This window comes from Pristiophorus japonicus, chromosome 24, assembly GCF_044704955.1.
Source record: "Pristiophorus japonicus isolate sPriJap1 chromosome 24, sPriJap1.hap1, whole genome shotgun sequence".
NCBI classification, from domain to species: Eukaryota; Metazoa; Chordata; class Chondrichthyes; family Pristiophoridae; genus Pristiophorus; species Pristiophorus japonicus.
In genome coordinates, this window is record NC_092000.1 from 19,966,024 (window position 1) to 19,993,264 (window position 27,241).

The 27,241-nt window shown below is 48.5% G+C and overlaps 1 protein-coding gene across 1 annotated transcript in view; it reads right to left on the bottom strand.

The window, feature by feature from the left end:
* LOC139237829 (adhesion G protein-coupled receptor E2-like) overlaps positions 1–27,241 on the bottom strand; it is a 141,384-nt gene that overhangs the window by 52,358 nt on the left and 61,785 nt on the right. The gene's annotated exons all lie outside the window — the stretch shown is intronic.

The window sequence follows — 27,241 nt, forward strand, 5'->3', positions numbered from 1 at the left end:
ACTGTAAAACTCTAATATACCCCACACCCTCACTGTAACACTCTGATATACCCCACACCCCTCACTGTAGCACTCTGATATACCCCACACCCCTCACTGTAACACTCTTATATACCCCACACCCCTCACTGTTACATTCTGATATACACCACACCCCTCACTGTACCACTCTCTGATATATCCCACACTCCTCACTGTACACACTGATATACCCCACACCCCTCACTGTAACACTCTGATATACCCCACACCCCTCGCTGTAAAACTCTAATATACCCCACACCCTCACTGTAACACTCTCTGATATACCCCACACCCCTCACTGTAACATTCTCTGATACACCCCACATCCCTCACTTTAACACTCTCTGATATATCCTACACCCCTCACTGTAACACTCTGATATACCCCACACCTCTCACTGTAACATTCTCTGATACACCTCACATCCCTCACTGTAACACTCTGATACACCCCACACCCCTCACTGTAAAACTCTGATATACCCCACACCCTCACTGTAACACTCTGATATACCCCACACCCCTCACTGTAACACTCTGATATACCACACACCCCTCACTGTAAAACTCTGATATACCCCACACCCTCACTGTAACACTCTCTGATATACCCCACACCCTCACTGTAACACTCTGATACACCCCACACCCCTCACTGTAGCACTCGCTGATATACCCCACATCTCTCACTGTAACACTCTGATATACCCCACACACCTCCCTGTAACACTCTCTGATACACCCCACACCCTCACTGTAAAACTCTGATATACCCCACACCCCTCACTGTAACACTCTGATATACCCCTCACTGTAGCACTCACTGATATACCCCACACCCTCACTGTAACACTCTGATACACCCCACACCCCTCACTGCAGCATTCACTGATATACCCCACACCCCTCACTGTAACACTCTGATACTCCCCTCACTGTAACACTCACTGATATACCCAACACCTCTCACTGTAACACTCTCTGATACACCCCACACCCCTCACTGTAACATTTTCTGATACACCCCACATCCCTCACTGTAACACTCTGATACACCCCACACCCATCACTGTAAAACTCTGATATACCCCACACCCCTCACTGTAACACTCTGATATACCCCACACCCCTCACTGTAATACTCTGATATACCCCACATCCCTCATTGTAACTCTCTGATATACCTCACACCCCTCACTAACACTCTGATCTACCACACACCCCTCACTGTAACACTCTGATATAGCCCACACCTCTTGCTGTAACACTCTGATATACCCCATACCCCTCACTGTAACACTCTGATATACCCCACATTCCTCACTGTAATACTCTCTGATACACCCCACACCTTCACTGTAACACTCTGATATACCCCACAACCCTCACTGTAAATCTCTGATATACCCCACACCCCTCACTGTAGCACTCGCTGATATACCCCACATCTCTCACTGTAACACTCTGATATACCCCACACCCCTCACTGTAACACTCTGATATACCCCACACCCCTCACTGTAACACCCTGATACACCCCTCACTGTAGCACTCACTGATATACCCCACACCCTCACTTTAACACTCTGATACACCCCACACCTCTCACTGCAGCATTCACTGATATACCCCACACCACTCACTGTAACACTCTGATACACCCCTCACTGTAACACTCACTGATATACCCAACACCTCTCACTGTAACACTCTCTGATACACCCCACACACCTCACTGTAACACTCTGATATACCCCACACCCCTCACTGTAACACTCTGATATACCCCACACCCCTCACTGTAAAACTCTGATATACCCCACACCCTCACTGTAACACTCTGATACACCCCACACCCTCACTGTAACACTCTGATATACCCCACACCCCTCACTGTAACACTCTCTGATATACCCCACACCCCTCACTGTAACACTCTGATATACCCCACACCCCTCACTGCAGCACTCACTGATATACCCCACACCCTCACTTTAACACTCTGATACACCCCACACCCCTCACTGCAGCACTCACTGATATACCCCACACCCCTCACTGTAACACTCTGATACACCCCTCACTGTAACACTCACTGATATACCCAACACCTCTCACTGTAACACTCTCTGATACACCCCACACCCCTCACTGTAACATTTTCTGATGCACCCCACATCCCTCACTGTAACACTCTGATACACCCCACACCCATCACTGTAAAACTCTGATATACCCCACACCCCTCACTGTAACACTCTGATATACCCCACACCCCTCACTGTAATACTCTGATATACTCCACACCCCTCATTAACACTCTGATCTACCCCACACCCCTCACTGTAACACTTTGATATACCCCACACCCATCGCTGTAACACTCTGATATACCCCATACCCCTCACTGTAACACTCTGATATACCCCACACCCCTCGCTGTAACACTCTGATATACCCCACACTCCTCACTGTAATACTCTCTGATACATCCCACACCCTCACTGTAACACTCTGATATACCCCACAACCCTCACTGTAACTCTCTGATATACCCCACACCCCTCACTGTAACACTCTGATATACCCCACACCCCTCACTGTAAAACTCTGATATACCCCACACCCTCACTGTAACACTCTCTGATATACCCCACACTCTCACTGTAACACTCTGATACACCCCACACCCTCACTGTAACACTCTGATATACCCCACACCCTCACTGTAACATTTTCTGATACACCCCACATCCCTCACTGTAATACTCTGATATACCCCACATCCCTCATTGTAACACTCTGATATACCCCACACCTCTCGCTGTAACACTCTGATATACCCCATACCCCTCACTGTAACACTCTGATATACCCCACACCCCTCGCTGTAACACTCTGATATACCCCACACTCCTCACTTTAATACTCTCTGATACACCCCACACCCTCACTGTAACACTCTGATATACTCCACACCCCTCACTGTAACACTCTCTGATATACCCCACACCCTCACTGTAACACTCTGATACACCCCACACCCCTCACTGTAGCACTCGCTGATATACCCCACATCTCTCACTGTAACACTCTGATATACAAAACACCCCTCACTGTAACACTCTGATATATCCCACACCCCTCACTGTAAAACTCTGATATACCCCACACCCCTCACTGTAACACTCTGATATACCCCACACCCCTCACTGCAGCACTCACTGATATACCCCACACCCTCACTGTAACACCCTGATACACCCCTCACTGTAGCACTCACTGATATACCCCACACCCTCACTTTAACATTCTGATACACCCCACACCCCTCACTGCAGCACTCACTGATATACCCCACACCCCTCACTGTAACACTCTGATACACCCCTCACTGTAACACTCACTGATATACCCAACACCTCTCACTGTAACACTCTCTGATACACCCCACACCCCTCACTGTAACATTTTCTGATACACCCCACATCCATCACTGTAACACTCTGATACACCCCACACCCATCACTGTAAAACTCTGATATACCCCACACCCCTCACTGTAACACTCTGATATACCCCACACCCCTCACTGTAAAACTTTGATATACCCCACACCCATCGCTGTAACACTCTGATATACCCCATACCCCTCACTGTAACACTCTGATATACCCCACACCCCTCGCTGTAACACTCTGATATACCCCACACTCCTCACTGTAATACTCTCTGATACATCCCACACCCTCACTGTAACACTCTCTGATATACCCCACAACCCTCACTGTAACTCTCTGATATACCCCACACCCCTCACTGTAACACTCTGATATACCCCACACCCCTCACTGTAAAACTCTGATATACCCCACACCCTCACTGTAACACTCTCTGATATACCCCACACCCTCACTGTAACACTCTGATACACCCCACACCCTCACTGTAATACTCTGATATACCCCACACCCCTCACTGTAACACTCTGATATACCCCACACCCCTCACTGTAATACTCTGATATACCCCACATCCCTCATTGTAACTCTCTGATATACCTCACACCCCTCACTAACACTCTGATCTACCACACACCCCTCACTGTAACACTCTGATATAGCCAACACCCCTCACTGTAAAACTCTAATATACCCCACACCCTCACTGTAACACTCTGATATACCCCACACCCCTCACTGTAGCACTCTGATATACCCCACACCCCTCACTGTAACACTCTTATATACCCCACACCCCTCACTGTTACATTCTGATATACACCACACCCCTCACTGTACCACTCTCTGATATATCCCACACTCCTCACTGTACACACTGATATACCCCACACCCCTCACTGTAACACTCTGATATACCCCACACCCCTCGCTGTAAAACTCTAATATACCCCACACCCTCACTGTAACACTCTCTGATATACCCCACACCCCTCACTGTAACATTCTCTGATACACCCCACATCCCTCACTTTAACACTCTCTGATATATCCTACACCCCTCACTGTAACACTCTGATATACCCCACACCTCTCACTGTAACATTCTCTGATACACCTCACATCCCTCACTGTAACACTCTGATACACCCCACACCCCTCACTGTAAAACTCTGATATACCCCACACCCTCACTGTAACACTCTGATATACCCCACACCCCTCACTGTAACACTCTGATATACCACACACCCCTCACTGTAAAACTCTGATATACCCCACACCCTCACTGTAACACTCTCTGATATACCCCACACCCTCACTGTAACACTCTGATACACCCCACACCCCTCACTGTAGCACTCGCTGATATACCCCACATCTCTCACTGTAACACTCTGATATACCCCACACACCTCCCTGTAACACTCTCTGATACACCCCACACCCTCACTGTAAAACTCTGATATACCCCACACCCCTCACTGTAACACTCTGATATACCCCTCACTGTAGCACTCACTGATATACCCCACACCCTCACTGTAACACTCTGATACACCCCACACCCCTCACTGCAGCATTCACTGATATACCCCACACCCCTCACTGTAACACTCTGATACTCCCCTCACTGTAACACTCACTGATATACCCAACACCTCTCACTGTAACACTCTCTGATACACCCCACACCCCTCACTGTAACATTTTCTGATACACCCCACATCCCTCACTGTAACACTCTGATACACCCCACACCCATCACTGTAAAACTCTGATATACCCCACACCCCTCACTGTAACACTCTGATATACCCCACACCCCTCACTGTAATACTCTGATATACCCCACATCCCTCATTGTAACTCTCTGATATACCTCACACCCCTCACTAACACTCTGATCTACCACACACCCCTCACTGTAACACTCTGATATAGCCCACACCTCTTGCTGTAACACTCTGATATACCCCATACCCCTCACTGTAACACTCTGATATACCCCACATTCCTCACTGTAATACTCTCTGATACACCCCACACCTTCACTGTAACACTCTGATATACCCCACAACCCTCACTGTAAATCTCTGATATACCCCACACCCCTCACTGTAGCACTCGCTGATATACCCCACATCTCTCACTGTAACACTCTGATATACCCCACACCCCTCACTGTAACACTCTGATATACCCCACACCCCTCACTGTAACACCCTGATACACCCCTCACTGTAGCACTCACTGATATACCCCACACCCTCACTTTAACACTCTGATACACCCCACACCTCTCACTGCAGCATTCACTGATATACCCCACACCACTCACTGTAACACTCTGATACACCCCTCACTGTAACACTCACTGATATACCCAACACCTCTCACTGTAACACTCTCTGATACACCCCACACACCTCACTGTAACACTCTGATATACCCCACACCCCTCACTGTAACACTCTGATATACCCCACACCCCTCACTGTAAAACTCTGATATACCCCACACCCTCACTGTAACACTCTGATACACCCCACACCCTCACTGTAACACTCTGATATACCCCACACCCCTCACTGTAACACTCTCTGATATACCCCACACCCCTCACTGTAACACTCTGATATACCCCACACCCCTCACTGCAGCACTCACTGATATACCCCACACCCTCACTTTAACACTCTGATACACCCCACACCCCTCACTGCAGCACTCACTGATATACCCCACACCCCTCACTGTAACACTCTGATACACCCCTCACTGTAACACTCACTGATATACCCAACACCTCTCACTGTAACACTCTCTGATACACCCCACACCCCTCACTGTAACATTTTCTGATGCACCCCACATCCCTCACTGTAACACTCTGATACACCCCACACCCATCACTGTAAAACTCTGATATACCCCACACCCCTCACTGTAACACTCTGATATACCCCACACCCCTCACTGTAATACTCTGATATACTCCACACCCCTCATTAACACTCTGATCTACCCCACACCCCTCACTGTAACACTTTGATATACCCCACACCCATCGCTGTAACACTCTGATATACCCCATACCCCTCACTGTAACACTCTGATATACCCCACACCCCTCGCTGTAACACTCTGATATACCCCACACTCCTCACTGTAATACTCTCTGATACATCCCACACCCTCACTGTAACACTCTGATATACCCCACAACCCTCACTGTAACTCTCTGATATACCCCACACCCCTCACTGTAACACTCTGATATACCCCACACCCCTCACTGTAAAACTCTGATATACCCCACACCCTCACTGTAACACTCTCTGATATACCCCACACTCTCACTGTAACACTCTGATACACCCCACACCCTCACTGTAACACTCTGATATACCCCACACCCTCACTGTAACATTTTCTGATACACCCCACATCCCTCACTGTAATACTCTGATATACCCCACATCCCTCATTGTAACACTCTGATATACCCCACACCTCTCGCTGTAACACTCTGATATACCCCATACCCCTCACTGTAACACTCTGATATACCCCACACCCCTCGCTGTAACACTCTGATATACCCCACACTCCTCACTTTAATACTCTCTGATACACCCCACACCCTCACTGTAACACTCTGATATACTCCACACCCCTCACTGTAACACTCTCTGATATACCCCACACCCTCACTGTAACACTCTGATACACCCCACACCCCTCACTGTAGCACTCGCTGATATACCCCACATCTCTCACTGTAACACTCTGATATACAAAACACCCCTCACTGTAACACTCTGATATATCCCACACCCCTCACTGTAAAACTCTGATATACCCCACACCCCTCACTGTAACACTCTGATATACCCCACACCCCTCACTGCAGCACTCACTGATATACCCCACACCCTCACTGTAACACCCTGATACACCCCTCACTGTAGCACTCACTGATATACCCCACACCCTCACTTTAACATTCTGATACACCCCACACCCCTCACTGCAGCACTCACTGATATACCCCACACCCCTCACTGTAACACTCTGATACACCCCTCACTGTAACACTCACTGATATACCCAACACCTCTCACTGTAACACTCTCTGATACACCCCACACCCCTCACTGTAACATTTTCTGATACACCCCACATCCATCACTGTAACACTCTGATACACCCCACACCCATCACTGTAAAACTCTGATATACCCCACACCCCTCACTGTAACACTCTGATATACCCCACACCCCTCACTGTAAAACTTTGATATACCCCACACCCATCGCTGTAACACTCTGATATACCCCATACCCCTCACTGTAACACTCTGATATACCCCACACCCCTCGCTGTAACACTCTGATATACCCCACACTCCTCACTGTAATACTCTCTGATACATCCCACACCCTCACTGTAACACTCTCTGATATACCCCACAACCCTCACTGTAACTCTCTGATATACCCCACACCCCTCACTGTAACACTCTGATATACCCCACACCCCTCACTGTAAAACTCTGATATACCCCACACCCTCACTGTAACACTCTCTGATATACCCCACACCCTCACTGTAACACTCTGATACACCCCACACCCTCACTGTAATACTCTGATATACCCCACACCCCTCACTGTAACACTCTGATATACCCCACACCCCTCACTGTAATACTCTGATATACCCCACATCCCTCATTGTAACTCTCTGATATACCTCACACCCCTCACTAACACTCTGATCTACCACACACCCCTCACTGTAACACTCTGATATAGCCAACACCTCTTGCTGTAACACTCTGATATACCCCACACCCCTCACTGTAATACTCTGATATACCCCACATCCCTCATTGTAACTCTCTGATATACCTCACACCCCTCACTAACACTCTGATCTACCACACACCCCTCACTGTAACACTCTGATATAGCCAACACCTCTTGCTGTAACACTCTGATATACCCCATACCCCTCACTGTAACACTCTGATATACCCCACATTCCTCACTGTAATACTCTCTGATACACCCCACACCTTCACTGTAACACTCTGATATACCCCACAACCCTCACTGTAACTCTCTGATATACCCCACACCCCTCACTGTAGCACTCGCTGATATACCCCACATCTCTCACTGTAACACTCTGATATACCCCACACCCCTCACTGTAACACTCTGATACACCCCTCACTGTAGCACTCACTAATATACCCCACATCCTCACTGTAACACTCTGATACACCCCACACCTCTCACTGCAGCATTCACTGATATACCCCACACCACTCACTGTAACACTCTGATACACCCCTCACTGTAACACTCACTGATATACCCAACACCTCTCACTGTAACACTCTCTGATACACCCCACACACCTCACTGTAACACTCTGATATACCCCACACCCCTCACTGTAACACTCTGATATATCCCACACCCCTCACTGTAAAACTCTGATATACCCCACACCCTCACTGTAACACTCTGATACACCCCACACCCTCACTGTAACACTCTGATATACCCCACACCCCTCACTGTAACACTCTCTGATATACCCCACACCCCTCACTGTAACACTCTGATATACCCCACACCCCTCCCTGCAGCACTCACTGATATACCCCACACCCTCACTTTAACACTCTGATACACCCCACACCCCTCACTGCAGCACTCACTGATATACCCCACACACCTCACTGTAACACTCTGATACACCCCTCACTGTAACACTCACTGATATACCCAACACCTCTCACTGTAACACTCTCTGATACACCCCACACCCCTCACTGTAACATTTTCTGATGCACCCCACATCCCTCACTGTGACACTCTGATACACCCCACATCCCTCACTGTAACACTCTGATACACCCCACACCCATCACTGTAAAACTCTGATATACCCCACACCCCTCACTGTAACACTCTGATATACCCCACACCCCTCACTGTAATACTCTGATATACCCCACACCCCTCATTAACACTCTGATCTACCCCACACCCCTCACTGTAACACTTTGATATACCCCACACCCATCGCTGTAACACTCTGATATACCCCATACCCCTCACTGTAACACTCTGATATACCCCACACCCCTCGCTGTAACACTCTGATATACCCCAGACTCCTCACTGTAATACTCTCTGATACATCCCACACCCTCACTGTAACACTCTGATATACCCCACAACCCTCACTGTAACTCTCTGATATACCCCACACCCCTCACTGTAACACTCTGATATACCCCACACCCCTCACTGTAAAACTCTGATATACCCCACACCCTCACTGTAACACTCTCTGATATACCACACACTCTCACTGTAACACTCTGATACACCCCACACCCTCACTGTAACACTCTGATATACCCCACACCCTCACTCTAACACTCTGATACACACCACACCCTCACTGTAACACTCTGATATACCCCACACCCCTCACTGTAACACTCTCTGATATACCCCACACCCCTCACTGTAACACTCTGATATAACACACACCCCTCACTGCAGCACTCACTGATATACCCCACACCCCTCACTGTAACACTCTGATACACCCCTCACTGTAACACTCACTGATATACCCAACACCTCTCACTGTAACACTCTCTGATTCACCCCACACCCCTCACTGTAACATTTTCTGATACACCCCACATCCCTCACTGTAATGCTCTGATATACCCCACATCCCTCATTGTAACTCTCTGATATACCCCACACCCCTCACTAACACTCTGATCTGCCCCACACCCCTCACTGTAACACTCTGATATACCCCACACCTCTCGCTGTAACACTCTGATATATCCCATACCCCTCACTGTAACACTCTGATATACCCCACACCCCTCGCTGTAACACTCTGATATACCCCACACTCTTCACTGTAATACTCTCTGATACACACCACACCCTCACTGTAACACTCTGATATACTCCACACCCCTCACTGTAACACTCTCTGATATACCCCACACCCTCACTGTAACACTCTGATACACCCCACACCCCTCACTGTAGCACTCGCTGATATACCCCACATCTCTCACTGTAACACTCTGATATACAAAACACCCCTCACTGTAACACTCTGATATATCCCACACCCCTCACTGTAAAACTCTGATATACCCCACACCCCTCACTGTAACACTCTGATATACCCCACACCCCTCACTGCAGCACTCACTGATATACCCCACACCCCTCACTGTAACACCCTGATACACCCCTCACTGTAGCACTCACTGATATACCCCACACCCTCACTTTAACACTCTGATACACCCCACACCCCTCACTGCAGCACTCACTGATATACCCCACACCCCTCACTGTAAAACTCTGATATACCCCACTCCCTCACTGTAACACTCTCTGATATACCCCACACCCTCACTGTAACACTCTGATACACCCCACACCCCTCACTGTAGCACTCGCTGATATACCCCACATCTCTCACTGTAACACTCTGATATACCCCACACACCTCCCTGTAACACTCTCTGATACACCCCACACCCTCACTGTAAAACTCTGATATACCCCACACCCCTCACTGTAACACTCTGATATACCCCTCACTGTAGCACTCACTGATATACCCCACACCCTCACTGTAACACTCTGATACACCCCACACCCATCACTGCAGCATTCACTGATATACCCCACACCGCTCACTGTAACACTCTGATACTCCCCTCACTGTAACACTCACTGATATACCCAACACCTCTCACTGTAACACTCTCTGATACATCCCACACCCCTCACTGTAACATTTTCTGATACACCCCACATCCCTCACTGTAACACTCTGATACACCCCACACCCATCACTGTAAAACTCTGATATACCCCACACCCCTCACTGTAACACTCTGATATACCCCACACCCCTCACTGTAATACTCTGATATACCCCACATCCCTCATTGTAACTCTCTGATATACCTCACACCCCTCACTAACACTCTGATCTACCACACACCCCTCACTGTAACACTCTGATATAGCCCACACCTCTTGCTGTAACACTCTGATATACCCCATACCCCTCACTGTAACACTCTGATATACCCCACATTCCTCACTGTAATACTCTCTGATACACCCCACACCTTCACTGTAACACTCTGATATACCCCACAACCCTCACTGTAAATCTCTGATATACCCCACACCCCTCACTGTAGCACTCGCTGATATACCCCACATCTCTCACTGTAACACTCTGATATACCCCATACCCCTCACTGTAACACTCTGATATACCCCACACCCCTCGCTGTAACACTCTGATATACCCCACACTCCTCACTTTAATACTCTCTGATACACCCCACACCCTCACTGTAACACTCTGATATACTCCACACCCCTCACTGTAACACTCTCTGATATACCCCACACCCTCACTGTAACACTCTGATACACCCCACACCCCTCACTGTAGCACTCGCTGATATACCCCACATCTCTCACTGTAACACTCTGATATACAAAACACCCCTCACTGTAACACTCTGATATATCCCACACCCCTCACTGTAAAACTCTGATATACCCCACACCCCTCACTGTAACACTCTGATATACCCCTCACTGTAGCACTCACTGATATACCCCACACCCTCACTGTAACACCCTGATACACCCCTCACTGTAGCACTCACTGATATACCCCACACCCTCACTTTAACATTCTGATACACCCCACACCCCTCACTGCAGCACTCACTGATATACCCCACACCCCTCACTGTAACACTCTGATACACCCCTCACTGTAACACTCACTGATATACCCAACACCTCTCACTGTAACACTCTCTGATACACCCCACACCCCTCACTGTAACATTTTCTGATACACCCCACATCCCTCACTGTAACACTCTGATACACCCCACACCCATCACTGTAAAACTCTGATATACCCCACACCCCTCACTGTAACACTCTGATATACCCCACACCCCTCACTGTAAAACTTTGATATACCCCACACCCATCGCTGTAACACTCTGATATACCCCATACCCCTCACTGTAACACTCTGATATACCCCACACCCCTCGCTGTAACACTCTGATATACCCCACACTCCTCACTGTAATACTCTCTGATACATCCCACACCCTCACTGTAACACTCTCTGATATACCCCACAACCCTCACTGTAACTCTCTGATATACCCCACACCCCTCACTGTAACACTCTGATATACCCCACACCCCTCACTGTAAAACTCTGATATACCCCACACCCTCACTGTAACACTCTCTGATATACCCCACACCCTCACTGTAACACTCTGATACACCCCACACCCTCACTGTAATACTCTGATATACCCCACACCCCTCACTGTAACACTCTGATATACCCCACACCCCTCACTGTAATACTCTGATATACCCCACATCCCTCATTGTAACTCTCTGATATACCTCACACCCCTCACTAACACTCTGATCTACCACACACCCCTCACTGTAACACTCTGATATAGCCAACACCTCTTGCTGTAACACTCTGATATACCCCATACCCCTCACTGTAACACTCTGATATACCCCACATTCCTCACTGTAATACTCTCTGATACACCCCACACCTTCACTGTAACACTCTGATATACCCCACAACCCTCACTGTAACTCTCTGATATACCCCACACCCCTCACTGTAGCACTCGCTGATATACCCCACATCTCTCACTGTAACACTCTGATATACCCCACACCCCTCACTGTAACACTCTGATACACCCCTCACTGTAGCACTCACTAATATACCCCACATCCTCACTGTAACACTCTGATACACCCCACACCTCTCACTGCAGCATTCACTGATATACCCCACACCACTCACTGTAACACTCTGATACACCCCTCACTGTAACACTCACTGATATACCCAACACCTCTCACTGTAACACTCTCTGATACACCCCACACACCTCACTGTAACACTCTGATATACCCCACACCCCTCACTGTAACACTCTGATATATCCCACACCCCTCACTGTAAAACTCTGATATACCCCACACCCTCACTGTAACACTCTGATACACCCCACACCCTCACTGTAACACTCTGATATACCCCACACCCCTCACTGTAACACTCTCTGATATACCCCACACCCCTCACTGTAACACTCTGATATACCCCACACGCCTCCCTGCAGCACTCACTGATATACCCCACACCCTCACTTTAACACTCTGATACACCCCACACCCCTCACTGCAGCACTCACTGATATACCCCACACACCTCACTGTAACACTCTGATACACCCCTCACTGTAACACTCACTGATATACCCAACACCTCTCACTGTAACACTCTCTGATACACCCCACACCCCTCACTGTAACATTTTCTGATGCACCCCACATCCCTCACTGTGACACTCTGATACACCCCACATCCCTCACTGTAACACTCTGATACACCCCACACCCATCACTGTAAAACTCTGATATACCCCACACCCCTCACTGTAACACTCTGATATACCCCACACCCCTCACTGTAATACTCTGATATACCCCACACCCCTCATTAACACTCTGATCTACCCCACACCCCTCACTGTAACACTTTGATATACCCCACACCCATCGCTGTAACACTCTGATATACCCCATACCCCTCACTGTAACACTCTGATATACCCCACACCCCTCGCTGTAACACTCTGATATACCCCAGACTCCTCACTGTAATACTCTCTGATACATCCCACACCCTCACTGTAACACTCTGATATACCCCACAACCCTCACTGTAACTCTCTGATATACCCCACACCCCTCACTGTAACACTCTGATATACCCCACACCCCTCACTGTAAAACTCTGATATACCCCACACCCTCACTGTAACACTCTCTGATATACCACACACTCTCACTGTAACACTCTGATACACCCCACACCCTCACTGTAACACTCTGATATACCCCACACCCTCACTCTAACACTCTGATACACACCACACCCTCACTGTAACACTCTGATATACCCCACACCCCTCACTGTAACACTCTCTGATATACCCCACACCCCTCACTGTAACACTCTGATATAACACACACCCCTCACTGCAGCACTCACTGATATACCCCACACCCCTCACTGTAACACTCTGATACACCCCTCACTGTAACACTCACTGATATACCCAACACCTCTCACTGTAACACTCTCTGATACACCCCACACCCCTCACTGTAACATTTTCTGATACACCCCACATCCCTCACTGTAATGCTCTGATATACCCCACATCCCTCATTGTAACTCTCTGATATACCCCACACCCCTCACTAACACTCTGATCTGCCCCACACCCCTCACTGTAACACTCTGATATACCCCACACCTCTCGCTGTAACACTCTGATATATCCCATACCCCTCACTGTAACACTCTGATATACCCCACACCCCTCGCTGTAACACTCTGATATACCCCACACTCTTCACTGTAATACTCTCTGATACACACCACACCCTCACTGTAACACTCTGATATACTCCACACCCCTCACTGTAACACTCTCTGATATACCCCACACCCTCACTGTAACACTCTGATACACCCCACACCCCTCACTGTAGCACTCGCTGATATACCCCACATCTCTCACTGTAACACTCTGATATACAAAACACCCCTCACTGTAACACTCTGATATATCCCACACCCCTCACTGTAAAACTCTGATATACCCCACACCCCTCACTGTAACACTCTGATATACCCCACACCCCTCACTGCAGCACTCACTGATATACCCCACACCCCTCACTGTAACACCCTGATACACCCCTCACTGTAGCACTCACTGATATACCCCACACCCTCACTTTAACACTCTGATACACCCCACACCCCTCACTGCAGCACTCACTGATATACCCCACACCCCTCACTGTAAAACTCTGATATACCCCACTCCCTCACTGTAACACTCTCTGATATACCCCACACCCTCACTGTAACACTCTGATACACCCCACACCCCTCACTGTAGCACTCGCTGATATACCCCACATCTCTCACTGTAACACTCTGATATACCCCACACACCTCCCTGTAACACTCTCTGATACACCCCACACCCTCACTGTAAAACTCTGATATACCCCACACCCCTCACTGTAACACTCTGATATACCCCTCACTGTAGCACTCACTGATATACCCCACACCCTCACTGTAACACTCTGATACACCCCACACCCCTCACTGCAGCATTCACTGATATACCCCACACCGCTCACTGTAACACTCTGATACTCCCCTCACTGTAACACTCACTGATATACCCAACACCTCTCACTGTAACACTCTCTGATACATCCCACACCCCTCACTGTAACATTTTCTGATACACCCCACATCCCTCACTGTAACACTCTGATACACCCCACACCCATCACTGTAAAACTCTGATATACCCCACACCCCTCACTGTAACACTCTGATATACCCCACACCCCTCACTGTAATACTCTGATATACCACACATCCCTCATTGTAACTCTCTGATATACCTCACACCCCTCACTAACACTCTGATCTACCACACACCCCTCACTGTAACACTCTGATATAGCCCACACCTCTTGCTGTAACACTCTGATATACCCCATACCCCTCACTGTAACACTCTGATATACCCCACATTCCTCACTGTAATACTCTCTGATACACCCCACACCTTCACTGTAACACTCTGATATACCCCACAACCCTCACTGTAAATCTCTGATATACCCCACACCCCTCACTGTAGCACTCGCTGATATACCCCACATCTCTCACTGTAACACTCTGATATACCCCACACCCCTCACTGTAACACTCTGATATACCCCACACCCCTCACTGTAACACCCTGATACACCCCTCACTGTAGCACTCACTGATATATCCCACACCCTCACTTTAACACTCTGATACACCCCACACCTCTCACTGCAGCATTCACTGATATACCCCACACCACTCACTGTAACACTCTGATACACCCCTCACTGTAACACTCACTGATATACCCAACACCTCTCACTGTAACACTCTCTGATACACCCCACACACCTCACTGTAACACTCTGATATACCCCACACCCCTCACTGTAACACTCTGATATACCCCACACCCCTCACTGTAAAACTCTGATATACCCCACACCCTCACTGTAACACTCTGATACACCCCACACCCTCACTGTAACACTCTGATATACCCCACACCCCTCACTGTAACACTCTCTGATATACCCCACACCCCTCACTGTAACACTCTGATATACCCCACACCCCTCACTGCAGCACTCACTGATATACCCCACACCCTCACTTTAACACTCTGATACACCCCACACCCCTCACTGCAGCACTCACTGATATACCCCACACCCCTCACTGTAACACTCTGATACACCCCTCACTGTAACACTCACTGATATACCCAACACCTCTCACTGTAACACTCTCTGATACACCCCACACCCCTCACTGTAACATTTTCTGATGCACCCCACATCCCTCACTGTAACACTCTGATACACCCCACACCCATCACTGTAAAACTCTGATATACCCCACACCCCTCACTGTAACACTCTGATATACCCCACACCCCTCACTGTAATACTCTGATATACCCCACACCCCTCATTAACACTCTGATCTACCCCACACCCCTCACTGTAACACTTTGATATACCCCACACCCATCGCTGTAACACTCTGATATACCCCATACCCCTCACTGTAACACTCTGATATACCCCACACCCCTCGCTGTAACACTCTGATATACCCCACACTCCTCACTGTAATACTCTCTGATACATCCCACACCCTCACTGTAACACTCTGATATACCCCACAACCCTCACTGTAACTCTCTGATATACCCCACACCCCTCACTGTAACACTCTGATATACCCCACACCCCTCACTGTAAAACTCTGATATACCCCACACCCCTCACTGTAACACTCTCTGATATACCCCACACTCTCACTGTAACACTCTGATACACCCCACACCCTCACTGTAACACTCTGATATACCCCACACCCTCACTGTAACATTTTCTGATACACCCCACATCCCTCACTGTAATACTCTGATATACCCCACATCCCTCATTGTAACACTCTGATATACCCCACACCTCTCGCTGTAACACTCTGATATACCCCATACCCCTCACTGTAACACTCTGATATACCCCACACCCCTCGCTGTAACACTCTGATATACCCCACACTCCTCACTTTAATACTCTCTGATACACCCCACACCCTCACTGTAACACTCTGATATACTCCACACCCCTCACTGTAACACTCTCTGATATACCCCACACCCTCACTGTAACACTCTGATACACCCCACACCCCTCACTGTAGCACTCGCTGATATACCCCACATCTCTCACTGTAACACTCTGATATACAAAACACCCCTCACTGTAACACTCTGATATATCCCACACCCCTCACTGTAAAACTCTGATATACCCCACACCCCTCACTGTAACACTCTGATATACCCCACACCCCTCACTGCAGCACTCACTGATATACCCCACACCCTCACTGTAACACCCTGATACACCCCTCACTGTAGCACTCACTGATATACCCCACACCCTCACTTTAACATTCTGATACACCCCACACCCCTCACTGCAGCACTCACTGATATACCCCACACCCCTCACTGTAACACTCTGATACACCCCTCACTGTAACACTCACTGATATACCCAACACCTCTCACTGTAACACTCTCTGATACACCCCACACCCCTCACTGTAACATTTTCTGATACACCCCACATCCCTCACTGTAACACTCTGATACACCCAACACCCATCACTGTAAAACTCTGATATACCCCACACCCCTCACTGTAACACTCTGATATACCCCACACCCCTCACTGTAAAACTTTGATATACCCCACACCCATCGCTGTAACACTCTGATATACCCCATACCCCTCACTGTAACACTCTGATATACCCCACACCCCTCGCTGTAACACTCTGATATACCCCACACTCCTCACTGTAATACTCTCTGATACATCCCACACCCTCACTGTAACACTCTCTGATATACCCCACAACCCTCACTGTAACTCTCTGATATACCCCACACCCCTCACTGTAACACTCTGATATACCCCACACCCCTCACTGTAAAACTCTGATATACCCCACACCCTCACTGTAACACTCTCTGATATACCCCACACCCTCACTGTAACACTCTGATACACCCCACACCCTCACTGTAATACTCTGATATACCCCACACCCCTCACTGTAACACTCTGATATACCCCACACCCCTCACTGTAATACTCTGATATACCCCACATCCCTCATTGTAACTCTCTGATATACCTCACACCCCTCACTAACACTCTGATCTACCACACACCCCTCACTGTAACACTCTGATATAGCCAACACCTCTTGCTGTAACACTCTGATATACCCCATACCCCTCACTGTAACACTCTGATATACCCCACATTCCTCACTGTAATACTCTCTGATACACCCCACACCTTCACTGTAACACTCTGATATACCCCACAACCCTCACTGTAACTCTCTGATATACCCCACACCCCTCACTGTAGCACTCGCTGATATACCCCACATCTCTCACTGTAACACTCTGATATACCCCACACCCCTCACTGTAACACTCTGATACACCCCTCACTGTAGCACTCACTAATATACCCCACATCCTCACTGTAACACTCTGATACACCCCACACCTCTCACTGCAGCATTCACTGATATACCCCACACCACTCACTGTAACACTCTGATACACCCCTCACTGTAACACTCACTGATATACCCAACACCTCTCACTGTAACACTCTCTGATACACCCCACACCCCTCACTGTAACACTCTGATATACCCCACACCCCTCACTGTAACACTCTGATATATCCCACACCCCTCACTGTAAAACTCTGATATACCCCACACCCTCACTGTAACACTCTGATACACCCCACACCCTCACTGTAACACTCTGATATACCCCACACCCCTCACTGTAACACTCTCTGATATACCCCACACCCCTCACTGTAACACTCTGATATACCCCACACCCCTCCCTGCAGCACTCACTGATATACCCCACACCCTCACTTTAACACTCTGATACACCCCACACCCCTCACTGCAGCACTCACTGATATACCCCACACACCTCACTGTAACACTCTGATACACCCCTCACTGTAACACTCACTGATATACCCAACACCTCTCACTGTAACACTCTCTGATACACCCCACACCCCTCACTGTAACATTTTCTGATGCACCCCACATCCCTCACTGTGACACTCTGATACACCCCACATCCCTCACTGTAACACTCTGATACACCCCACACCCATCACTGTAAAACTCTGATATACCCCACACCCCTCACTGTAACACTCTGATATACCCCACACCCCTCACTGTAATACTCTGATATACCCCACACCCCTCATTAACACTCTGATCTACCCCACACCCCTCACTGTAACACTTTGATATACCCCACACCCATCGCTGTAACACTCTGATATACCCCATACCCCTCACTGTAACACTCTGATATACCCCACACCCCTCGCTGTAACACTCTGATATACCCCAGACTCCTCACTGTAATACTCTCTGATACATCCCACACCCTCACTGTAACACTCTGATATACCCCACAACCCTCACTGTAACTCTCTGATATACCCCACACCCCTCACTGTAACACTCTGATATACCCCACACCCCTCACTGTAAAACTCTGATATACCCCACACCCTCACTGTAACACTCTCTGATATACCACACACTCTCACTGTAACACTCTGATACACCCCACACCCTCACTGTAACACTCTGATATACCCCACACCCTCACTCTAACACTCTGATACACACCACACCCTCACTGTAACACTCTGATATACCCCACACCCCTCACTGTAACACTCTCTGATATACCCCACACCCCTCACTGTAACACTCTGATATAACACACACCCCTCACTGCAGCACTCACTGATATACCCCACACCCCTCACTGTAACACTCTGATACACCCCTCACTGTAACACTCACTGATATACCCAACACCTCTCACTGTAACACTCTCTGATACACCCCACACCCCTCACTGTAACATTTTCTGATACACCCCACATCCCTCACTGTAATGCTCTGATATACCCCACATCCCTCATTGTAACTCTCTGATATACCCCACACCCCTCACTAACACTCTGATCTGCCCCACACCCCTCACTGTAACACTCTGATATACCCCACACCTCTCGCTGTAACACTCTGATATACCCCACACTCCTCACTGTAATACTCTCTGATACACCCCACACCCTCACTGTAACACTCTGATATACTCCACACCCCTCACTGTAACACTCTCTGATATACCCCACACCCTCACTGTAACACTCTGATACACCCCACACCCCTCACTGTTCCACTCGCTGATATACCCCACATCTCTCACTGTAACACTCTGATATACAAAACACCCCTCACTGTAACACTCTGATATATCCCACACCCCTCACTGTAAAACTCTGATATACCCCACACCCCTCACTGTAACACTCTGATATACCCCACACCCCTCACTGCAGCACTCACTGATATACCCCACACCCCTCACTGTAACACCCTGATACACCCCTCACTGTAGCACTCACTGATATACCCCACACCCTCACTTTAACACTCTGATACACCCCACACCCCTCACTGCAGCACTCACTGATATACCCCACACCCCTCACTGTAACACTCTCTGATACACCCCTCACTGTAACACTCACTGATATACCCAACACCTCTCACTGTCACACTCTCTGATACACCCCACACCCCTCACTGTAACATTTTCTGATACACCCCACATCCCTCACTGTAACACTCTGATACACCCCACATCCCTCACTGTAACACTCTGATACACCCCACACCCATCACTGTAAAACTCTGATATACCCCACACCCCTCACTGTAACACTCTGATATACCCCACACCCCTCACTGTAATACTCTGATATACCCCATATTCCTCAATGTAACTCTCTGATATACCCCACACCCCTCATTAACACTCTGATCTACCCCACACCCCTCACTGTAACACTTTGATATACCCCACACCCATCGCTGTAACACTCTGATATACCCCATACCCCTCACTGTAACACTCTGATATACCCCACACCCCTCGCTGTAACACTCTGATATACCCCACACTCCTCACTGTAATACTCTCTGATACATCCCACACCCTCACTGTAACACTCTGATATACCCCACAACCCTCACTCTAACTCTCTGATATACCCCACACCCCTCACTGTAACACTCTGATATACCCCACACCCCTCACTGTAAAACTCTGATATACCCCACACCCTCACTGTAACACACTCTGATATACCCCACACCCTCACTGTAACACTCTGATACACCCCACACCCTCACTGTAACACTCTGATATACCCCACACCCCTCACTGTAACACTCTGATATACCCCACACCCCTCACTGTAATACTCTGATATACCCCACATCCCTCATTGTAACTCTCTGATATACCTCACACCCCTCACTAACACTCTGATCTACCACACACCCCTCACTGTAACACTCTGATATAGCCCACACCTCTCGCTGTAACACTCTGATATACCCCATACCCCTCACTGTAACACTCTGATATACCCCACATTCCTCACTGTAATACTCTCTGATACACCCCACACCTTCACTGTAACACTCTGATATACCCCACAACCCTCACTGTAACTCTCTGATATACCCCACACCCCTCACTGTAGCACTCGCTGATATACCCTACATCTCTCACTGTAACACTCTGATATACCCCACACCCCTCACTGTAACACTCTGATATACCCCACACCCCTCACTGTAACACTCTGATACACCCCTCACTGTAGCACTCACTGATATACCCCACATCCTCACTGTAACACTCTGATACACCCCATACCTCTCACTGCAGCATTCACTGATATACCCCACACCACTCACTGTAACACTCTGATACACCCCTCACTGTAGCACTCACTGATATACCCAACACCTCTCACTGTAACACTCTTTGATACACCCCACAACCCTCACTGTAACACTCTGATATACCCCACACCCCTCACTGTAACACTCTGATATACCCCACACCCCTCACTGTAAAACTCTGATATACCCCACACCCTCACTGTAACACTCTGATACACACCACACCCTCACTGTAACACTCTGATATACCCCACACCCCTCACTGTAACACTCTCTGATATACCCCACACCCCTCACTGTAACACTCTGATATACCCCACACCCTCACTGTAACACTCTGATATACCCACACCTCTCGCTGTAACACTCTGATATATCCCATACCCCTCACTGTAACACTCTGATATACCCCACACCCCTCGCTGTAACACTCTGATATACCCCACACTCTTCACTGTAATACTCTCTGATACACCCCACACCCTCACTGTAACACTCTGATATACTCCACACCCCTCACTGTAACACTCTCTGATATACCCCACACCCTCACTGTAACACTCTGATACACCCCACACCCCTCACTGTAGCACTCGCTGATATACCCACATCTCTCACTGTAACACTCTGATATACAAAACACCCCTCACTGTAACACTCTGATATATCCCACACCCCTCACTGTAAAACTCTGATATACCCCACACCCCTCGCTGTAACACTCTGATATACCCCACACTCCTCACTGCAGCACTCACTGATATACCCCACACCCCTCACTGTAACACCCTGATACACCCCTCACTGTAGCACTCACTGATATACCCCACACCCTCACTTTAACACTCTGATACACCCCACACCCCTCACTGCAGCACTCACTGATATACCCCACACCCCTCACTGTAACACTCTCTGATACACCCCTCACTGTAACACTCACTGATATACCCAACACCTCTCACTGTAACACTCTCTGATACACCCCACACACCTCACTGTAACACTCTGATATACCCCACACCCCTCACTGTAAAACTCTGATATACCCCACACCCTCACTGTAACACTCTGATACACCCCACACCCTCACTGTAACACTCTGATATACCCCACACCCCTCACTGTAACACTCTCTGATATACCCCACACTCCTCACTGTAACACTCTGATATACCCCACACCCCTCACTGCAGCACTCACTGATATACCCCACACCCTCACTTTAACACTCTGATACACCCCACACCCCTCACTGCAGCATTCACTGATATACCCCACACCCCTCACTGTAACACTCTCTGATACACCCCACACCCCTCACTGTAACATTTTCTGATGCACCCCACATCCCTCACTGTAACACTCTGATACACCCCACACCCATCACTGTAAAACTCTGATATACCCCACACCCCTCACTGTAACACTCTGATATACCCCACACCCCTCACTTTAATACTCTGATATACCCCACACCCCTCATTAACACTCTGATCTACCCCACACCCCTCACTGTAACACTTTGATATACCCCACACCCATCGCTGTAACACTCTGATATACCCCATACCCCTCACTGTAACACTCTGATATACCCCAAACCCCTCGCTGTAACACTCTGATATACCCCACACTCCTCACTGTAATACTCTCTGATACATCCCACACCCTCACTGTAACACTCTGATATACCCCACAACCCTCACTGTAACTCTCTGATATACCCCACACCCCTCACTATAACACTCTGATATACCCCACACCCCTCACTGTAAAACTCTGATATACCCCACACCCTCACTGTAACACTCTCTGATATACCCCACACTCTCACTGTAACACTCTGATACACCCCACACCCTCACTGTAACACTCTGATATACCCCACACCCTCACTGTAACACTCTGATACACCCCACACCCTCACTGTAACACTCTGATATACCCCACACCCCTCACTGTAACACTCTCTGATATACCCCACACCCCTCACTGTAACACTCTGATATACCCCACACCCCTCACTGCAGCACTCAGTGATATACCCCACACCCTCACTGTAACACTCTGATATACCCCACACCCCTCACTGTAAAACTCTGATATACCCCACACCCTCACTGTAACACTCTGATACACCCCACACCCTCACTGTAACACTCTGATATACCCCACACCCCTCACTGTAACACTCTCTGATATACCCCACACTCCTCACTGTAACACTCTGATATACCCCACACCCCTCACTGCAGCACTCACTGATATACCCCACACCCTCACTTTAACACTCTGATACACCCCACACCCCTCACTGCAGCACTCACTGATATACCCCACACCCCTCACTGTAACACTCTCTGATACACCCCACACCCCTCACTGTAACATTTTCTGATGCACCCCACATCCCTCACTGTAACACTCTGATACACCCCACACCCATCACTGTAAAACTCTGATATACCCCACACCCCTCACTGTAACACTCTGATATACCCCACACCCCTCACTTTAATACTCTGATATACCCCACACCCCTCATTAACACTCTGATCTACCCCACACCCCTCACTGTAACACTTTGATATACCCCACACCCATCGCTGTAACACTCTGATATACCCCATACCCCTCACTGTAACACTCTGATATACCCCAAACCCCTCGCTGTAACACTCTGATATACCCCACACTCCTCACTGTAATACTCTCTGATACATCCCACACCCTCACTGTAACACTCTGATATACCCCACAACCCTCACTGTAACTCTCTGATATACCCCACACCCCTCACTATAACACTCTGATATACCCCACACCCCTCACTGTAAAACTCTGATATACCCCACACCCTCACTGTAACACTCTCTGATATACCCCACACTCTCACTGTAACACTCTGATACACCCCACACCCTCACTGTAACACTCTGATATACCCCACACCCTCACTGTAACACTCTGATATACCCCACACCCCTCACTGTAACACTCTCTGATATACCCCACACCCCTCACTGTAACACTCTGATATACCCCACACCCCTCCCTGCAGCACTCACTGATATACCCCACACCCTCACTTTAACACTCTGATACACCCCACACCCCTCACTGCAGCACTCACTGATATACCCCACACACCTCACTGTAACACTCTGATACACCCCTCACTGTAACACTCACTGATATACCCAACACCTCTCACTGTAACACTCTCTGATACACCCCACACCCCTCACTGTAACATTTTCTGATGCACCCCACATCCCTCACTGTGACACTCTGATACACCCCACATCCCTCACTGTAACACTCTGATACACCCCACACCCATCACTGTAAAACTCTGATATACCCCACACCCCTCACTGTAACACTCTGATATACCCCACACCCCTCACTGTAATACTCTGATATACCCCACACCCCTCATTAACACTCTGATCTACCCCACACCCCTCACTGTAACACTTTGATATACCCCACACCCATCGCTGTAACACTCTGATATACCCCATACCCCTCACTGTAACACTCTGATATACCCCACACCCCTCGCTGTAACACTCTGATATACCCCAGACTCCTCACTGTAATACTCTCTGATACATCCCACACCCTCACTGTAACACTCTGATATACCCCACAACCCTCACTGTAACTCTCTGATATACCCCACACCCCTCACTGTAACACTCTGATATACCCCACACCCCTCACTGTAAAACTCTGATATACCCCACACCCTCACTGTAACACTCTCTGATATACCACACACTCTCACTGTAACACTCTGATACACCCCACACCCTCACTGTAACACTCTGATATACCCCACACCCTCACTCTAACACTCTGATACACACCACACCCTCACTGTAACACTCTGATATACCCCACACCCCTCACTGTAACACTCTCTGATATACCCCACACCCCTCACTGTAACACTCTGATATAACACACACCCCTCACTGCAGCACTCACTGATATACCCCACACCCCTCACTGTAACACTCTGATACACCCCTCACTGTAACACTCACTGATATACCCAACACCTCTCACTGTAACACTCTCTGATACACCCCACACCCCTCACTGTAACATTTTCTGATACACCCCACATCCCTCACTGTAATGCTCTGATATACCCCACATCCCTCATTGTAACTCTCTGATATACCCCACACCCCTCACTAACACTCTGATCTGCCCCACACCCCTCACTGTAACACTCTGATATACCCCACACCTCTCGCTGTAACACTCTGATATACCCCACACTCCTCACTGTAATACTCTCTGATACACCCCACACCCTCACTGTAACACTCTGATATACTCCACACCCCTCACTGTAACACTCTCTGATATACCCCACACCCTCACTGTAACACTCTGATACACCCCACACCCCTCACTGTTCCACTCGCTGATATACCCCACATCTCTCACTGTAACACTCTGATATACAAAACACCCC